Consider the following 21,032-nt stretch of genomic DNA (forward strand, 5'->3'; position numbering starts at 1 on the left):
TTTGTCTCTGTGTTCTTGAAATTTTGATAAACTGAGTAAAAAAGAAAATAAATTTGTTTTTGGGACATAAATCCCGTGGTCACGTAGTACATATTGACTGCGTGTCTGTTAGTTGTGATACTAATTTTCCCTGTCCAGCCACCTTGTTCTGTTTTCTCTGTTGTTGAGATCCGGGCTGGGCAGACGTAGGATCCAAAACCTTCACTGTTCCACGTCTTAGTCTGGCCGCCAGGGGTTTACATGGCTATGGCAAAAAGAAGGCGAGACAACAGGCATCCTTGCCTCATGCCCGAAATGCATGGAAAGATGGGGGGGTATCGTCCTGTTAATCCAAAGCCTCATAATAGGGTAAGATTTTAGGAGAGTGATCAATTTGATGAATTTGGAGCTAATGCCCAATCTGTAAAGGAGTGCAAATAAATATGGCCATTCTAAGGAATCAAATGCCTAAGAGGCATCTCGATATTTCACAGCCGCTTGGAGTGAGGGGTCAATTTCTTGAATTGTTGCAACAAAGGTGCTTAGATTGTGAGATGTAGCCCTTGTGGTAACAAAGACGCACTGGTCAGGGTGCATCACGAGGAGCAGCAGTGGAAGTAGTCTCGCAGTAATGAGTTTGGCGAGGATTTTATTCTCCAAAGTGATCGTGGCAGGCACCTATAGGAACCACACTGCGTAGGATTTTTATCTGATATTAGAATTGTAATGATAAGCGCTTTACAAAGCGACAGGAGGAGTTCGACCCGCCCCAGCGATTCCTCATACATGTTTGAGATGGGGCAGATTCTTTTAAAAGTCTACTGTCAGGCCATACAGTCTGGGGGCCCTATCCCCTGGTAAGGCGCGAATGACCAGAACGGCTCATCCAGATAGCTGTGGTGGCCGTTCTAGAGCCACAGCAGCTAGAGAGTAAAATAAGTCGACCAAATCCGGTTGGGTAACATTTTGCCTCGCCTCATAAAGTGAGGAGTAAAAGGTTATAATTTCCGCCTAGATGATGGTCTGACCAATCTCAGTCTCGTTGTCGGAAGTACGTAATTCGCTGATGTAGTCGCAAGCCATGGTTTCTTTTAAGAGCCGACTAGTGTCTTGCTCGCTCTATCTCCCTCTCCATATCTTCTGGCTCATGCCTCCATTCCAAGGTAGTGTGTCTTCTGTATAGCCGCTTCTTTAAACTCCCCAATCTTACCCCTAATATCCCCTAGGGTTTTGGACTTGTTGGTGGCAAAGAATTCACTTACCAGACCCTGTTTCTCCTCTTCTAGGCACTTAAAGTCTCCCTGCAGTGAGCGCAGGACCCCCGCCTGCTTTGCAATGCATTCCTCCCCGAATCACAGACTTAAAAGCCTCCTCAAGCATAGTGGGGGAATGACCTGTACCCTCGTTTAACGCAAATTAATTAACTATAGCTGATCTGATTGCATCTCAGTACACCTGATCCAGTAGTGCGCCTCACGGGAGTCACCAGCGAAACGCTTTTCTTGGTAGTCCGGCAGAGTCAGTTCAACAAGTACAGGGGAGTGGTTAGAAAGGGTTCTAGCTAGATGGGTGACCGTAGAAACCCAGGCGAGAACGTCTCTTGAGGTCAGTCAGAAGTCGATTCTGGACCAAGAGGGACCTGCTGATGATACACATGTACCCTCCTCCATGTTTGCGTTTCGACTGTGCCATATATCTATCAGTTTGTGGTCTGCTATACTAAAATGCTGTTGTGATGATGCCCTTGGGTGGGGCGTTGGGCACTGCCCTATCGGTCTCTGCTGGGTTCTAAGACTTTATTGAAGTCCCCCAAGCCCCCTCCCCCACAGAATCACTCCTGGGCATAGGGTATCTGCTGATCTCTAGAACTCTCAGAAGAAGTCCGGGTCATCTACATTGGGCCCATATATCGAGATCAGCCTGATTGGGTGCCCCCCAGCGTGCCCTCTAGCATCACGTATCATCCCTGTGGGTTGCATAAGGCTGTGCCCGTGCGCCACAACAGTCCTTTAATGATAAGAATGGCCACTGCCTTGCATAATTAATATAGCATGGAACATGTTTCTTCCCAAGTCGGCCTGCCTGTAGGCGCACTCAAGTGTTCCCTGTCAAGTGTAGTTCCTGCAAAAAGCATAAGTCCGCTTCATGGTGGTGAAAGTAAGCGGCTACCAGCCTCTCTTTCCGTCTGTCATTCAAGCATCAGAAATTCCAGAGTATTACTTTTAGTCAGGTCATTTTCTCCTCCTGTACACTCATGTAAGCAGCAGCTGTCTCTCTCTCTCAATGAGAAGCTCAGCGCCAAAGCCTTACGATAGGAGGTGGCCAATGGGAGTAGGGAGGCAAGGAGGGTGGGGGGGTACACAGATCTGTCTAGCTGAAGAGCCAGGTCTGGAGGGTCTTCCTTTAGGTGTTCAGGGAGGGGGCGCATTTGATGTCTGCCGGTAGCTTGTTGCAGGTCTTGGCTGCAATGTGAGAGAAGGATCTTCCGCCTGCTCTGGCTCTGTGGATGCATGGGCAACGGCAAATGAGAGGTTGGAAGATCTGAGGTTTCTTTTGGGTACGTGGCAGTTGATTCTGTCATTGAGGTATTTAGGTCCGGTGGTGTGTAGGCATTTGTAGGCGTGAGTGAGGATCTTGAAGGTGATCCTTTTCTCCATGGGGAGCCAGTGGAGTCTTCGTAGGTGTTGGCTGATGTGTTCGTGCTGGGGATGCCAAGGACGAGTCTAGCAGCAGTGCGACCCTTGACCCTGTCACCAGATAGGTCGCTCCCCCCTGCCACCGCACAGTCCTCCCCCATGCTGTGCTGCTGTGCTTGTTCCACCAGTCTGCGTGCTGTTCCTGGATCTTGCTCTTGCCTATTCTCCGTAGTTCCCTTGCTCCCCTTTTGGTTTTGTGCCCTCCCCGCTCTTCCTTTCCAGTCTGTGTGCCTGTAGCCGTATCACATTTGTGCTTGTTTAGCCGTCGTTTATTTTCTTTCCCTCATTCCCCATTTGCCTTCTGTACCCTCCCGCCTCCCGCCTCGCCCTCTGCTTCCCGCCGCTGCTCCCTGCGGCCCGCCCTCCCGCCGCTCCCATTCGCCACCCCGCTTCTGCCTCCCAGCTACTCCTCCCTCCCTCAGCCCCTCATATGGAGGCCCCGCGGTGGTAAAGGGAGCGACCCTTGTCCCTGTCAGCAGGTAGGTCGCTCCCCCCTGCCACCGCACGGTCCTCCCCGTGTTGTGCTGCTGCGCTTGTTCCACCAGTCTGCGTGCTGTTCCTGGATCTTGCTCTTGCCTACTTTCGGTTGTTCCCTCGCTCCCCTTTTAGTTTTGTGCCCTCCCCGCTCTTCCTTTCCAGTCTGTGTGCCTGTAGCTGTATTATATTTGTGCTTGTTTAGCCGTCGTTTATTTTCTTTCCCTCATTCCCCATTTGCCTTCTGTACCCTCCCGCCCCCCGCCTCGCCCTCTGCCTGTAGCTGCGGTGTATCTAGTGATTGTGCCTCTTTAGCCTTCGTTTATTTTCTTTCCCTCATTCCCCATTTGCCTTCCATACCCCCCCGCCTCGCCCTCTGCTTCCCGCCGCTGCTCCCTGCGGCCTGCCCCCCTCCACTCGCATTCCCCACCCCGCTCCCGCCTCCCAGCTGCTCCTCCCTCCCTCAGCCCCTCATATGGAGGCCGCGCGGTGGTAAAGGGAGCGACCCTTGACCCTGTCACCAGGTAGGTCGCTCCCCCCTGCCACCACACGGTCCTCCCCGTGTTGTGCTGCTGTGCTTGTTCCACCAGTCTGCGTGCTGTTCCTGGATCTTGCTCCTGCCTACTCTCTGTTGTTCCCTCGGTCCCCTTTTGGTTTTGTGCACTCCCCGCTCTTCCTGTCCAGTCTGTGTGCCTGTAGCTGTATTATATTTGTGCTTCTTTAGCCGTCGTTTATTTTCTTTCCCTCATTCCCCATTTGCCTTCTGTACCCTCCCGCCCCCCGCCTCGCCCTCTGCCTGTAGCTGTATTGTATCTAGTGCTTGTGCCTGTTTAGCCTTAGTTTATTTTCTTTCCCTCATTCCCCATTTGCCTTCCGTACCCTCCCGCCTTCCGCCTCGCCCTCTGCTTCCTGCCGCTGCTCCCTGCGGCCCGCCCCCCCCTCTGCTCCCATTCGCCGCCTCCCAGCTGCTCCTCCCTCCCTCAGCCCCTCATATGGAGGCCGTGCAGTGACCGCGCAGCGGACGCGCCGCTCGTGTCCCGAAGGTGCGCCTAAGGCAAGCCCGTCTGCGCCCATCCGCACCTGGACCGCGCCCAGCGCCAGAACCCCTGGCCCTCGACACTGCAACCCCCCCCCCCCCGTCTGCAGTACGACGCCACGCGCTTGACCCTGTCTTCTCCCCCAGCAACTACATCTCCTTCGGCCACTCCACCGGACTTCACTGGACAGACCACAGCTGTATCCACTTCAGCTTCAGAAAAACCCCGACCCACCACCTCCCGCATCAGGCCCCCCGAAGAACCTGGAACAAGATCACCACCGACCAGCTCACCACCTCGCTGAGCCAGAACACCCCCACCAACACTACGGACCCCAACGAAGCAGCCCGCAACCTCACTCAGTGGCTCACCAACTGCGCCGACACCCTCGCACCACTGAAGAAACCTCCCATCAGACCCGGTAGCAAGAAAGCCTCATGGTTCACCGACGACCCCAAAAACTCCAAGAAATCCTGCAGTACCCTCGAAACAGCTTGGTGCCACGAACAGTCAATAGAAAACATGACAGCCCTCAAGAACAGCCTTCAGAGAACGACTGGACAACAACACCCACAACAGCAAAGAACTCTTCAGCATCCTCAAAGAGCTCTCCAACCCCAGCGCCAGCAACAATGACATCACGCCCTCACAAGACCTCTGCGACTCGCTGGCCTCGTTCTTCCACCGCAAGATCGCCGACATACAGAACAGCTTTGGCGCCCTAACCACGCACCCAACCACTGCACTAGCACCCCCCACCACCAGCCTCCGCACCTGGACCCCCGTCAGCACTGAAGATACCATCCTCATGATGAACAGCATCCACTCCGGCTCCACAGCCGACCCCTGCCCACACCACATCTTCAACAAAGCCGACAACATCATTGCACCCCAACTACGGAACGTCATTAACAACTCCTTCGCATCTGCCACCTTCCCGGAGGACTGGAAGCACGCGGAGATCAGCGCCTTCCTTAGGATACCCACCGTGGACCCCACGGACCTCAAAAACTTCCGCCCCATTTCGCTCCTCCCGCTAAAGTCATCGAGAAGACAGTCAACAAACAGGTGACCGCATTCCTCGAGACAAACTGCTCCCTCTACTCATCGCAGTCCGGATTTCGAGCAAACCACAGCACCGAGACCGCCCTCATCGCAGCCACCAACGACATCAGGTCCCTGCTCGACAACGGGGAAACTGCTGCCCTCATCCTCCTCGACCTATCAGCCGCATTCGACACTGTCTGCCACCGCACCCTAACAACCTGCCTCCACCACGCCGGGATCCAAGAAAAAGCTCTGGATTGGATCACCTCCTTCCTCGCCGACAGAACTCAGAGAGTCCGCCTCCCTCCCTTCCGATCAGCGGCCACCAAAATCCTCTGCGGTGTTCCTCAAGGATCCTTGCTCAGCCCCACCCTCCTCAACGTCTACATGAGCCCCCTCGCAGCCATCGCACGCCAACACAACCTAAACATCATATCCTACGCCGACGACACCCAGCTGATCCTCTCGCTCACCAACGACCCCGCCACGGCCAGAGCCAACCTCCAAGAAGGAATGAAAGACGTCGCGGAATGGATGAAGCTCAGCCGTCTGAAATTGAACGCAGACAAGACGGAAGTCCTCCTCCTCGGACCGTCCCCCTCTGCCTGGGACGACTCCTGGTGGCCCCCGGCACTGGGCACCGACGCACCCTCACGCACGCAACCTGGGCTTCATCCTGGACTCATCCCTCATGATGACGAAGCAAGTCAACGCCGTCTCATCATCCTGTTTCAATACCCTGCGCATGCTCCGTAAGATCTTCCGGTGGATCCCCACCGAGACCAGAAAGACAGTCACCCAGGCCCTCGTCGCCAGCCGACTTGACTACGGGAACGCCCTCTACACCAGAACCACAGCCAAACTTCAAAAAAGACTCCAACGCATACAAAACGCTTCTGCACGACTCATCCTGGACATCCCCCGTCACAGCCACATCTCTACCCACCTGAGAGACCTGCACTGGCTCCCCGTCAGCAAGAGAATCCCGTTTAGGCTCCTCACCCACGCACACAAGGCCCTCCATGACATGGGCCCCACATACCTCAACAACCGCCTCACGTTCTACACACCCACCCGCCAACTCAGATCCGCCAGCCTCGCCCTCGCCACCGTCCCACGGATCCGCAGAAGCACCACCGGAGGAAGATCCTTCTCCTACCTGGCAGCCAGAACATGGAACTCCCTCCCCACCCACCTTCGGCTGACCCAAACCATCTCGCCTTCAGGAAGCAACTCAAGACCTGGCTCTTCAAGCAGTAGCAGCACCCCCCCCTACCCCCAGCGCCTTGAGACCCTTACGGGTGAGTAGCACGCTTTATAAGTGCTATGATTGATTGATCTATATTGTCGGCAGTTTATGGAGTAGGCACTTGTTGATGCCGGCGTATAGTGCATTCATAGTCCAGTCTGCTGGTGACGAGTGTGTGGGTGACTGTCTGCCTTGACTCATGGGGGATCCATTTGAAGGGCTTGCGGAGGATGCAGAGGTTGTTGAAGCAGCTGGAGGTGACAGCGTTGACCTGTCGATTCATGGTGAGTGATGAGTCGAGCACGATTCTGGGGATTTTGGCGTGGTCTGATGGGGTAGGTGGGCTTCCGAGAGCAGTCGGCCACCAGGTGTTGTCCCACCTGAAGTGGTGGTTCAAGGGATGAGGACTTCTGTCTTCTCAGCATTGAGTTTTAGGCAGCTGTTGGCCATCCAAACTGTGATGTCCTGCATTCCTTTCTGTTTGGTGGCGGTGGGGTCTTTGGTGAGGGAGAGAATGAGCTGGGTGTCGTTTGCGTAGGATACAATGTTGAGGCTGTGAGCAGCTGCGGAGTGGTCTTGGTCCAGGAGGGTATGGATGATGTCTGTGGTGGCGAGTAGGGTGGTCTCTGTGCTGTGATTGCTTTGGAATCCAGATTGGGACAGGTCGAGGATGCCGTTCTCTTCGATGAATCGCATCAGTTCCTTGTTGACTGTTTCATCTGCAACTTTGGCTGTGAAGTGGAGGAGCTATATGGGCTGGTATTTCTTGAGGTTGGTGGGGTCAGTTAAGGGCTTCTGTATAATGGGCCGGACTTCTGCACGCTTCCAGTCATCAGGGAAGGTGCCTGTGTTGAAGGTGGTGTTGATGGTGTGTTGTAGTTCGGGTGCGATGGTGGCCGCAGCTCTGTGGTAGTTGTGAGGAGGGCAGGGGTCAGCGGGGCCCCCTGAGTAGATGCCTTTCATGGTCGAGGCGGTGTCTTCTGCTGTGACTGGTGTCCAGTTGGTGATTGTGGGCTGGCTGGTGTCTCTGGGGGGCGAGGGTCCGGCTGTGACATCTGGTGGGTGGTCAATGAAGTTGTCGTAAAGGTTTTAGATCTTGAGGTTGAAGTAGGTTCCAAGCTTATGGCAGAGTTCTTGGGATGGGGTGATTTCTGTGGCTCCGCTGTGTGGGTTGGTGAATTCCTGGATGACACTGAAGAGTTCTTTGTAGTTGGTGGAGTTGGTGAGGATTTTGTTGTGGATGAAGTTCCTCTTGGTGGATCTGATTTGGTTGTGGTAGTCAGTCATGGCGTCCTTGTAGGTGTTGTAGTTTTCGGTTGTCTTGGTTTTTCTCCAGTTGTTTTCCAGGCATCTGCAAGTGAGTCTGGCTTCTTGGAGGGCGGTGGTGAACCAGGCAGCTTTCCTGGCTCACTGTTTGTCGCGGTTGCGTAGCGGGCGAGCTCGTCTGCACAATTGGAGATCCAGGTGTGGAGTCCTTTGGCTCCTACTTTAGCGTTGAATGCACCTGTGTGGTTGTCTCGTGTGAGGGTGGAGATGAGTTGCTCGTCTGTAACCTTGCTCCAATTCCTTCGTGGTGGGTGTGGGGCTGGATTGGGTCAACGGCAAAGTGTACGCAGTGGTGGTCGGTCCATGATGATTGCGTTGTGTGGCTGAAGTGAACGCGGTTTCCTGCAGGGAAGATGGGGGTCGAGTGTATGTCCTGCTCTGTGGGCAGGTGTTGTGACGAGTTTCTTAAGTCCGATATTGGCGAGGTCAGCAAGGATGGTGGAGTTTAGGTCACTGGGGTTGTCGAGGAGGAAGTTCAGGTCTTCCATGAGTATGTAGTTTAGTGAGGCGATGGTGTGGGGTGTGAGGAAGTCGGTGATGGTGGTGGCGAAGGTTGTCCAAGGGCCGGGGGGAGTGTAGATGAGGGTTCATCAGAGTGTCGTGTTGGGGCTGGTCTGGAAGCGCCAAATAAGCCACCCAACCTGGATGAACCCACACAACCAAAATACGGCCACCTGTGGCCAACTGAAAGACATAATAGAGGAATCATCCTTGAGGGGAAATCACTAGGGGCTCGGCACTTCCCATCGGGTGGAAGCTGGGTGGCTGGACAAAGTTAACACAGCAGGAAGGAACTCACAGCTGCCGGTAAGGCACGCACCAATGCATGGTACATATCATATACGGAAAGAAAAAAGAGGAAGGTCGATAGTTATGTCCATATGAATGTAGAATAGATGCTCTGTGGGCCCGACCCGGATTCCAGGTCCCGTTGGGTTGGCATGTCTCAATCATTTAGTCATTGTCGCTGATGCGGCTAGCTTTTCCACTGTCCTTCTCTGATTCTTTTACTTTCTTGATAGTCAAGAGAGAGGTGCTGAAGCAGTGACCCCACTAAGGCTGATAAAATTCAGCCTCTAAGGGCTTTAGCATGAGGCAGTCAGACCCTATGCCATGCGGGCAGTGAGAAACATTTGTCTTGCAGCAGTCCCTCTTCAATGTTTAACAGATGGCAGACTGCCCTCTTTTTGTTGTGATGCAGCCTTCATGGCCATCAGAAACTTCCAGTTAAATGCTTCAGGCGTCCTAGAAAAACACACCAGTGAGCATTTTTGACACTAAATGATGCCAGTCGCACTTTCAGTGACTAGATTGATATAATGCAGTTGTTCTAAAGTAGTGTAATTAAACAGCCCCCACCTCCATTGAAGGTGCAACTGGTTTAATGTTCTAATGAAAGTAATGCTGCTCTTTGTGAAATTGTTGTTATCAATGAGCTAAATAGTGCATGTAGTGCTTGCTTATTTCATGTACTGACTGGGTGTAGATACATGGTTTCACAGTAGTACTTTTTGTGGCAGAAATCTCCCAGCCAAACCTTCTTTTTGGGGTTATATGTGTTTTTCCTTACTCACTGAATTTCACGTTGATTTTTTTCCCATCCTGCTACCACTGGTCTGCGATATGACTCAAGGCTACAGTGACCTGTAGGAGTTAAGCTGCTTTTTCTGTACTGCCTTGTCTGTGGTCTATCGCATGTATGTGTAGGTGGTCACATGCTTTCTACCTGAAGAGAGAAAGAAAATAATACACAAAAAACTTATAGCTGACCGTTTTGCATTTCACTCCAACCAAGATGTTTGCTTTGCCTAGTTTTCTCAGACTCCATAGATCAAATATTGTGCTAGGTGCAACTAAAATGTAACAAGCATCGGTGACTGGAGACGGCGGAGGCAAACAAACTGCAGGAGGCGTGCTGTGCAAGCAACAACAGGCAAGCACCGACAACAAGAAAGCAACAGAAACAGGATGGAGCAAGAATTTTTATAAAAGTACCTGAATCCCAAATTCAGCCATGGCAGGACACCAATAAAGCAATTAATCAGTACTTTGCCCATTCTCCATGAAAGGGACAAACATACAATGAAAAAAAGTGAAACCGACATAAGCAAGGAAAGGAACAAACAAAAGATCATGCAAGCGAATCTCAGGAGAAACCTTAAAATGACCAAGAGAAACAGCGTAAGACATGATGGACAGGCACATGAACAGATGTAGGCTACAAACACCCCTTCATCAAAAATATCAAACACCAATACTTGCCTCCGGACCAAAGCCTAGACAGCTCTTGTCTTAACCCTCAGGGGTCTGAGATAAATACAGAGACAGGCAGACTAGGCCAGGTGCATAGATATAGCAAACACAAGGAGATGATGGACGGAGCGCTGAAACCTTTCAGACACTCACCTCCAGTCACTATTAGGTTTAGTTTGAATCCATCATCGTTCTTTAGCTCGTTTCGCCACCCCGTTTCAGACCCAGCCATAAGTAAATCAGTCTTGTCTCTGTTCCTCATGGAAACAGTTCAGCCCAAGCCAGGTGTTCCCTGGACCGGAAACAAGCATCCTGGGACGAGTTTTGGGGTAACACCCTTCATCAGCCAGGCTAACTTGAATCCAGTGAGCAAAGTGAGCAAGGGACCCCTGTCTGGGCATACTGTGCCAACTGCAAATACAGACAGATGTACACACACACAAAGAAAGACACCCTTAAACATATTCAAACACACTTTAGAAACACGCACACTGTACATGGAACAGAGGCTCTTGGGGGAAAGCAGAGGGTGTGGCATATGGGTTTGGTTTCTTTCTGTAACACTGGCCACCTACAATCATCCCAAGGAATTTAAATGTTTTCTTGTTCTCCATTTATCATATAGGCTCACATTCTTCAAAAAGACTACTAAAATCTCACAGAATCATTTTTCCTATTGTTCTTAGGCTCAGGCCTTGCAGACTATTCCTTAGCTCCAGAGACTGAATGGCTCGACCTCCAATTTCCTCCGATTAAAGGAAAACGTGAGTATCTTTTTAACCAGATAAAATAAAAAATCTCAACATAATTGGATAACCACTTCCTCTCAAATTCTCATCTACGGCTGTTCTTCCCAGCTCTATTGTATCCAGCTATGTTCTACTTTCTATGTAGAGTTGTATTTCTTTTTCTTTATTTTCCCTGTCTGTTTTATTCTTCTTCTGCTGTGTTCTCATCCCTTCAAACTCTCTTTGCCTGAAACCCAATCACAATTGGTTAGGCCATCAAGACTTGCTTCTAAAAGAAAATAAACCTAGAAGATTTTAGGGCTCACCCTGTAGACAGTATTCTATGCACCATTGTAAGTGGTTCCCCCCTGCCCCCCCCCCCCACCCCCTTGTGTCACTGATGGGCTCTGCGTCAGCCTCTATGTCCGTACTCTCCATGACCTGTACCTTAACTGAATACCTCAGTCACGAACCTGGTCAGTCAAGGTCCTCCCAAGAACCATGGTGGGACCACAGCATTTCCAGGTGAGTGCCGGCTCCCGTCTGTGTCATTTGTCTGTATTTTGAGGTCTAACTCTTGTCTGTGTGGTTCTCCTCCCTCCAACAGCAGCTCCTTGGTTTCGATTTTTGGCTATATGGGGTAGTTCGCGCTTAGACCCCCGTACCTTATTGTCCACAATAGGTATTCACACAAAATTTGTGTCTTTTCTTCTAACATCCTAAGGATTCTAAAGGTACCCAGGGTTTGTAGATTTCACTTGACGGGCCCAAGAAATTAGTCAAAATACAACCAAATATTGGTTTTGGGGGGAAAATTGAGCGAGTGCTGCAGAAGAAAGTGTCTTTTTGTCCCAGCAAATGGGGATAGCGAGGTCCCGGTGGGATGCCCGCAAGGCCAGGCTCCCGCAGCCAGTATGTCACGTGAGGCCAACACTTGCTCACTATTACTGGAGTTCTGCATCCGACTCTTCCAGTTCGATGTATTCATAGTCATCGTTCCACCTTGTTCTCTCATGGCGGCGTGTAGCAACAACATATTTTCTTTCCTCACATTTTTTTTTTTACATGTTTTTTTTTAAACAAAAAAAAAGGACATTACAAAAAGAAAATCAACTCTCAGGTGAATGCATTCCATTTCAAAGCATGGGGCATAGCAACACAGTTCAGGATCAAATAACCATTATCAACAAATGGGTCAAGGGGAATCCTGTGCTTCTGAGTCTAATATCGTCACAAATTCCTCCCCGGCGACTATTCCATGCATCCCAAACCTACTCCACTTCTGCGGGCAGCCCCTGGCCACATACTCCGACCTCTCCCGGAACATGCACCTATCAAGATATCCGACCATTTCTCAAGCCTGGGTGGCTGACTGGCACCCCAAAGTTGAGCGATATTACATTTGGCCACCATATAGGCCAAAGTTACCCATTGCTTCTGGTAAACATTCAGGTCAGACGGCTCCCACACATTCAGAAGACATCTCCGGGCCTCCGGCCCGATCCCAGCAACTAAAACTTCTCTTAGCTCCTCATGAACTTTTGTCCAATACCTCTTGTTATCATCACAATGCCAAAGGATATGTATCAATGTCCCAACCTCCCCACAACCTCTTCTACAGACTCCACTATTGGCTCTCCCCATTGGCACCCGTCGGGGCCCCGTTATGTAGGATCTATACAAAATCTTTAACTGCACTAACCGGAGCCTCATCTGGATAGCTACCACTTTGGGGGAGACACCGCCTCTGTCCAATCCTCATTATCAAGCTCTAATCCATATACACCCCACTGAGCCCTGAGTCGCACCAGGGGGTCATCGAGGTATTAACTAGCTTCCTATAAATCGGCGAGATGGTTTTCTCAGGAATATGACCATCCAGCACATGGTCCTCGAGAGGAGATGCCTCTGGAAGCTCCGTACCCTTGAGAGCATGAGTAGTAAAAGCATGTCTAACGTGCAGATAGCGAAAGTACTCATTGTGGTGCAACCTATACTGTTGTACAATGGATTCAAACGTGAGTACTGAGTTATTATCCCATACATCTTTAACCTGCGTAATCCCAATGAGATCCCATCTATTGAATCCCTTCGACCTCCACAAACTGCCCAACCTTTCGGAATTCAAGAGGGAGTCGCAAGTGTCAATTTGTCTTCCCACCCGAGACCTCTTTTGGCAGCGTGCCATTCAGTGCTTAATTTGTAAAATATTAAGGGCAGGTGCTCCAAAAATGTTAGGAGTCCCCACCCACTTTCCGGGCTACGCCCGCTTCCTCCAGAGGCTCCACCGACTTCCTTTATTGGTTCCACCCACATCCACAAGCCTCCATACATCATCGCCACTTCCTCACATCTTGAGTTCCGCAAGAAGCTGAAGACCTGGCTCTTCACAAAGCACCTCCGGGACCTCACACCTACACAGCTGCCCAAGTGCTTGGATACCCTCTCGGGTGATTCGTGTGATACACAAATCAATATATCATAACATATTGTAACATAAGGAAAGCCTATGACAACAACTTAAAAGTGAACTCAAATTAGAGAATGTGTGTAATTCTCAAAGTGAAGCTTTAGGAAAGGTCATTAGAAGACTTGAGGCAGCTTTGCAAACTGAAGAGAATGTGCTTGTACTGTGCTGTTTAAAAGAAAAGAAGAGGTGAAGGAAGAAATACATTAAATGCAGGCAGGAAGGGGAGTACTGGAGTGAGGACATATATGAGTAACGGATGAAAGAAGGAGGAAATTATAAAAGAATGTGAAAGGAAGGCATAGAGGGAGAAAGAAAGTGAATGTTGTGGGATGGATACATAGAAAGGAAAGGAGCAACATAAGCATAAGGAAGAGTTGATGATAAGAAAGGAGGAAATTAAAGAAGAGGTGAAAGGAGGCGGAAAAAAGGTAAGGAAAGAAGGAATAAATGCACTAAGGGATGAAGGATGGGTAATGAATGAGAGTGTAAGGAAGCAATAATGGAATGAGGGTGTAAGGAAGCAAGAAGCAAGAGGGTAAAGGAGGCATGGCTGGAGGTGCAGTGGAAGAGAAAAATTGAAAAGAAAAAGATGGGACGAAGGAAAGAAAGGAGGTCAGGGGAATGGATATGAGTAAGAAAGGTACTGGGCCAAGGAGGGACAGAGAGAATAATGACAGTGTGATATTGCAACGAAACTGAAAAACAAAAGATTGAAATACATTTGTGTCCTTAACATATTATGTATGTTTGTAAAGCACATATTTTCCAAAGGGGGCCTTGACACTGAATTTAAAATGTTGTTATCCAGCTCATAGGCACAAATTTAATCAAGCTCAGAAATAAGAAAGACTGAGTTGCCACACCAAGATTTAAATTTATGACCCCAAGGACAAACACTGATTCCTGGAGTGGACATAAAGAAATGCGCAAGAAGGAAAAACATAAAAGGGAGAGTGAGGAAGGAGGAGAGATCTGAAGGCAAAGATAGATACAGGAGTAGACAAAGAATGTTAAGAGAAGTGAGGAAAGCAGAGATAGGGAGTGCAAGACTGGAGTGGAACATGATGAGAATGAAAAAAGGAAAGAGGAAAAAGGGAAGAACAGACAGCGGGAGTGCATGAAAAGAGAGTGCAAGGGAAAGATGAGAAGTTGAAAAATGATAAGCAGTTAATGAGGGGAGGTGGTGATTAAGAGGAAACAAAAACGTTGGGCAGAAAGTGGAAGAAGAATGGAGAGACGGAAGGAGTAAGGTGTGAAGGGTACCAAGAAAAGCAGACACTGGGGAACAGCAAGAAAAGAGTACACCTCTGCTTTATTAAAAATAGAGTAATTAATTACGTAAAGTTGAGGAGTGACAGGGCTGTATCATTCTTGGCCTGCCTCATGAATGCATAGCTGTACTGCCAAAGTACACTATAGCGATTTAGGACACCATAACACCGAGTGGCAAGCTTGGGCATGCGTTGTGAGAGCATGTGCCATGTGTTAGTTCTAAGGCCTAGTTCTTTCAGAGTGTATGTGACCATGAGGCACCCCGCCACCTCCTTAAGTTTGGTGCATGCACGGCCAAAATAGATTGATGCATCGGGCGGCAGGAGTGCTAAAGCCAGTGCTAAAGCCAGTGCTACCACTCACATTGACTTGAGTATTGAAAAATACATCACTGTTGGACAGGCCTTGTGACATGCCTGACCCCTCCCCGCATGGCGGGTCGCGGGCCCCGGCTACCCCTGTCCCCCGGACGGGAGCGACCCCTACAGGCCGCCGGGCCAACACCCCGCTCTTCCCCGACAGAACATTAGCTCCTGATTGCAACCTCCTCGGCTGGCCCGGGTCTCCTCCCGAACCTCCAACCCCGGCCCAGCCGCCATCTTGGACCCTCCACGACCAGGCATCGTGGCCTCGGTCGACCTCAGCCTCCGGCCTGGCCCAGTCCGACATCGAGGCACCACCATCCACCCAGGGGGTAAAGAGACCACTTGGCAGGTCAATGGGAGAAGGAGTGTCGATGGCTCCCCTCCGCCAGGTTTCGATCGCCCCCCAGCCTCCCTGGGCGCGGCTCCACCCCCCTGCTGGGTGTCTGGACTCCCTCATCCCGGACCTTCCGACCTCCCAGTGCGAGGGTCCGGACATCAAAGGGGACCAGACCTATAACTGGGGCAGCTTCCGAGCAGGAAGGCAGTTGTATCCTGGAGTCGAGAGACACAGAGACAAACTCATCCTTGGAGGCCTGCTGGCGCTGCCGCGGCTCCTCTTCGTGAACTATCCTTGAAGTCCTGCTGGCGCTGCCGCGGCTCCTCCTCTTCGTGAACCATCTTGAAGGCCTGCTGGCGCTGCCGCGGCCCCTCCTTTCGTGGACCATAGTGAAAGCCTGCTGGCCCTGCCGCGGCTCATCCTTCCGTGATCCATCTCGAAGGCCTGCTGGCGCTGCCGCGGCTTATCCTTCTGTGAACCCTCTCGAAGGCCTGCTGGCGCTGCCACGGCTCATCCTTCAGTGAAACATCTTGAAGGCCTGCTGGCGCTGCCGCGGCCCCTACTTGCGAACCCACCAGCTCGAGGATTGTGAGCTACACACCCGCTACCCCCGTACCTGTCCGGTACCGAGACTGTCCCGCTACCCTTTCCCCAAAGAGACTAGAATTGACAGGATCCTCGTATCCTGCTCCTACTGTATCGTCAGCTACCTTACCTAAAGATATATAAAAGTGTGCAGAACTCATCTCTGTGTGGTGTCTATCTGTGGGGGGGGAAGTTGCTCGTCCGTACGATTTAAGGAGAGGGCCCTCGCCAGGAGGCCTCTCCCCCCTTGCTCGGCCGACCCTCCGGGTCCCCGTCTAACCTTGGTGGCCAGCGGCGCGATCCGAGCCTACGCATAATCGTACAGAGAGTAACTCACCCCACGACACACAGCAGCAATGACGACAAAGGAGAGTGGAACAACCGCGAAATTTCAGATAGAGCAGCTGGAAGAATACAGCCACAAAGAACTAAAGCAGTTCTGCCTAGATTTGGGCATCGCTACCACAGCACTGAGCACTAAAGATGACCTCAAGCGCGCATTGGAGTCTTGGGTGGAGACAGAAGCGTCCCCACCCCGAAATGAAAACATTGAGGCCACAGAAACGCCAACCACCCCCGTAGAAGAACGGAGAGCGGGCCTCTCGTCCGAAGAGGCCCGAGAACGGGAGAGAAGCCACCTCCACGAGTTGGAGCTGGCTCGACTCCGCTTAGATGGAGAACTAAAACTGGCAGAACAAAAGATAACTCTCGAACACTTATGGCTCCGGGAAGAATGAGAAGAAAAAAAGAACCAGAGGGAGCTAGAAGAAAAAAGACTAGCGTACGAACATGAGCGCAATTTAAAAGAGCTAGAAATTCGACGACAAAACAAAGAACTCGGCGTACCCGAGAACCAGAACTCCGCTCCCCCTGCGGACCCCAAGGTCCACATTCCCAAGGACGTCGTCCGAGAATACCATAGGAACGACGATATCCAACAATGGTTTAAGGCCTACGAGGTAGCCATGATCTCCCACCGAATACAGCGAAAAGACTGGGGAGCCGGGTTATGGGGAAGATTCGTCAACCAAGGAAGAGATGCCCTGCTACAGCTCCCCGACCACGAGATGACGTCCTACGAAAACATGAAGGCCGCCCTTCTCGCTCGCTATGGGCTCACGCCCGAAATGTACCGGCAGCGATTTCGAGATTGTAAGAGAATCCCCGGTACTACCTGGGTGGAATACGTGAACTTTTTTAGCCGAGCCTTCGAGGGATGGATCAAAGGCAGCCAGGTCACTACTTCCGAACAATTATTTGACCTTATTGTGTGGGAGCATCTCTCCAATAATTGTTTCGTGGAACTGAGGCAGCATCTCCACGATAGCAAACTGACCGAACCTCGGAAACTTGCCATCGAAGCAGATCGATGGGAAAGCACACGGGTCCCTCGGAGTTGGCCAGGCAAACAGAACAGAGCCTAGCAAGGACCCCACCGCCCCCGGGGGGGGAGGAGGAGGCCAGGGTCGGGGTCGGGATACCGTCACGGTGCCCCCCACTAGCAACACCCTGCCCCCGGCCGGAAGAGGAAACCCTCCGGCGCGACCAGGATTCCGCTCCAACGTTGTCTGCCACAAATGCCAGCGACCCGGCCACTACGCCAATGATCCAACCTGCCCGAGAAACCAGAGTCCAGCGAACCGCCAGATCACCGCCGTCGCCCTAGGGGAAGAGCAGGGCGACGAAGAACAAGAGGAGTGCGAACAATACCAGCCCGAGTGGGAGCCTGCCGCCATGTCCCTGGTATGTGTAGGGGAAAGGGACATGGTCCCGCGGGCTCCCATCCCCGCCAACACACAGAAATACAGCCAGTGGGTCACCATAAATGGACGCCGGGCGGAAGCCCTCCGTGACACCGGGGCCAGTGTGACCGCCGTACGCTGCCATCTGGTGACCCCCGAGCAAATACTACCTAATGTACTTTGCCCTGTGCGGTCTGCGGACAATTCCGAAAGCCTGTGCCAGATGGCCCGCATCCCCTTCTAGTGGGGAGGGGTGTCAGGCATGCTGAAGGTGACCGTCAGAGATGATGCCCCCGTGGACTGCCTCCTGGGGAACGATCTCAAGAGCTCCCCCTGGGCAGCAGTTGAGCGAAGAGAGCACCTGGGGATGCTTGGCCTCCCTGAATGGGTCTGTGCAACAACCCGATCCATGGCTGCCCGCGCCATCCCCCTCGCGGAGGAACCCGAGTGGCCCGAACCTCCTCCGCCGATCGTCGCAGAAGAAACCACACCTGAGCCTGATCCTCCGGGGCTCGACAATGAAGAACCTGACCAGCTCCAGAACCTCCCGGAGCTGGCCCAGTGGCGCCAAGAAGGTGGCCCCACTCAAGAACAGTTCCGCCAAGAGCAAAGGGCGTGTCCCTCCCTCGAGGGGCTCCGACAGCAAGCCATAGCCCAGAGCGCAGGGGACGCCTCGGGGGCCCACTGGATCTACTGGGACAACGGGCTGCTCTACAGCGAGCAAAAGATTGCCGAACTGGGAGCCAGCCGGGTGCTGGTGGTCCCCCTCCGATTCAGAGACTTCCTCTTGAAACTGGCACACGATGTGCCACTTGCCGGGCACCTGGGACAGGACAAGACGTACAGCCGCCTGGTGACCCATTTCTACTGGCCGAAAATGCGGAACGATGTAATGAACCACTGCCGGGCCTGCCACACCTGCCAGGCCAGCGGGAAGAGCGGCCGGAAACTGAAGGTCCCCCTGCAACCCTTTTCCATCGTCACCACCCCCTTTGAGCGGGTGGGAATCGACATTGTGGGGCCCCTGGAGCCCCGAACAGCACAAGGTCACCGGTTCATACTCGTCCTGGTGGACCATGCCACCCGCTATCCCGAAGCTATTCCTCTCCGGACCGTGACAGCGCCCGTGGTGGGCCGAGCCTTGATGGGGATCTTCTCGCGGGTGGGCTTCCCCCGGGAGGTCGTCAGTGATCGAGGCACGAACTTTATCTCCAGGTACATGAAGTCCCTATGGCAACAGTGCGGGGTCACCTACAAATTTACGTCCCCCTATCACCCGCAAGGAAACGGACTAGTAGAACGATTCAATCGCACCCTCAAGGGTATGATCATGGGCCTCGAGGAGCCCCTACGCCGCCAATGGAACGTTCTACTCCCCTGCCTCCTGTTTGCCTACAGGGAGGTCCCCCGGAAATCCCTGGGCTTCAGCCCCTTCGAGCTCCTGTATGGGCACCCCGTCCGGGGCCCCCTCAGCATGATCAAAGAGGGGTGGGAGGTGACCCCCCAGAAGACGCCCCCAGATGTGTACAAATACCTCTTGGCCCTCCGGAACCAGACCCGGCGGTTCAGGGACCTCGCCAAAGCAAACCTCGAAGCCAGCCAAGAAGACATGAAGTGCTGGTATGACCAAAATGCCTCATCCATTGAGTTCGAGCCAGGACAACAGGTCTGGGTGATGTCCCCGGTCGAACCCTGCGCCCTCCAGGACAAATGGACGGGAACCTTCAAAGTGGTGGAGCGCAAGGGCCCCGTCACCTACCTAGTGGACCTGGAATCCCCCCGAAACCCTCTCCGGGCCCTCCATGCCAATAGACTTAAGCCCCACTTTGTACGCTCTGAACTTAGCCTCCTGATGGCTACTGACAGTGGGGCTGAGGAGGACTCCGAGCCCCTCCCCGATCTCCTGAGGAACCTCGAGACAGACTGCTCCGTAGAAGGAGTCCACCTCTCCGCTGCCTTATCCCCGGAGCAACGCCAAGACTGCCAAGACTTGCTTCAACAATTTGCCGCCCTGTTCTCCCTCATCCCTGGGGTCACCCCCTGGTGCCTCCACGATGTCGACACCTGAGATAGCCCCCCTATCCGGCACAGGGCGTACAGGGTGCCTGATCGAGTACGCGCCTGCATCCAGTCGGAAGTCTCCAAGATGCTGGCTCTAGGAGTGATTGAACCCTCCGACAGCCCCTGGGCCAGCCCAGTCGTGCTGGTCCCCAAGGCCGCCGCCCCTGGCGTCGCCCCAGAGCTCCGGTTTTGTGTGGACTATCGGGTCTGAACGCCGTCACCCGGACCGACGCTCACCCCATTCCCCGAGCAGATGAACTAATCGACCGCCTGGGGGCCGCCTGCTACCTGAGCACCTTTGATTTAACAGCGGGCTATTGGCAGATCGGCCTCACCCCCGGGGCCCAGGAGCGATCCGCCTTCTCCAACTCGGATGGCCACTACCACTTCAAGGTGATGCCCTTCAGAATGAAAAACGCACCAGCCACCTTCCAGAGGCTCGTAAACAAAGTCTTGGCGGGACTGGAGGAGTTCAGCGCCGCCTATCTGGACGATATCGCCGTGTACAGCCGCCAATGGGCAGACCACCTCCAACACCTCCGGGAGGTCCTGAACGCCCTCCGGCGGGCAGGGCTAACAATCAAGGCCAGCAAGTGCCAAATCGGCCAAGGGTCCGTGACCTACCTGGGGCACCAGGTGGGGAGTGCCTGGTGGCCCCGCTCCAACTCAAGATCGCCGCCATTCAGGCCTGGGAGCCACCGGTAACACAAACAGAGGTCCGAGCCTTCCTGGGGCTCACCGGATACTACCGACGCTTTGTAAAAGACTATGGCAGCATTGTGGGGCCTCTCACAGAACTCACATCCAAGAAGAACTCCACGAAAGTACACTGGACTCCTGAGTGTCAGATTGCCTTTGAGAAACTCAAATCCGCCATGTGCTCTGCCCCCGTGCTCCAAGCCCCCGACTACAGCCGAGAATTCGTAGTACAGACGGACGCTTCCGATCATGGCATAGGGGCCGTCCTCTCCCAACTCAACACCGAGGGAGTTGACCAGCCAGTGGCCTTCATCAGCCGCCGCCTGTTGGCCCGGGAACAGCGCTGGAGCACTATAGAGCGAGAGGCCTTCGCAGTGGTGTGGGCCCTCAAGAAGCTTCGGCCCTATCTCTTCGGTACCCACTTCCGGGTGCAAACGGACCACCGACCACTGCAATGGCTGATGCAAATGCGGGGGGAGAATCCAAAACTGTTACGTTGGTCCATCTCCCTGCAAGGGATGGACTTCACTGTGGAGCATCGCCCAGGCCAAGATCACGCCAACGCAGATGGCCTGTCCCGCTTCTTCCGCCTCGGCGAGGAGATTACCCAAGAGGATGGGTGACTCTCCCTGCCTTCAGCTGGGGGGGACGCATGTTGGACAGGCCTTGTGACATGCCCGACCCCTCCCCGCATGGCGGGTCGCGGGCCCCG

The 21,032-nt window shown here is 53.0% G+C and overlaps 1 protein-coding gene across 2 annotated transcripts in view; it reads left to right on the forward strand.

Annotated features, from left to right (window-relative positions):
- The window catches only part of LOC147700339 (uncharacterized), a 76,886-nt gene that overhangs the window by 19,514 nt on the left and 36,340 nt on the right, over positions 1 to 21,032 (forward strand). For both annotated transcript variants that reach the window (XM_086935707.1, XM_086935708.1), the window contains exon 2: positions 10,748 to 10,825. The gene's annotated coding sequence lies outside the window, so the exon portion shown is untranslated. The remainder of the gene's footprint in view (positions 1 to 10,747; positions 10,826 to 21,032) is intronic.

Source organism: Lissotriton vulgaris, chromosome 8 (assembly GCF_964263255.1).
Source record: "Lissotriton vulgaris chromosome 8, aLisVul1.2, whole genome shotgun sequence".
In the NCBI taxonomy this organism is placed as follows: Eukaryota; Metazoa; Chordata; class Amphibia; order Caudata; family Salamandridae; genus Lissotriton; species Lissotriton vulgaris.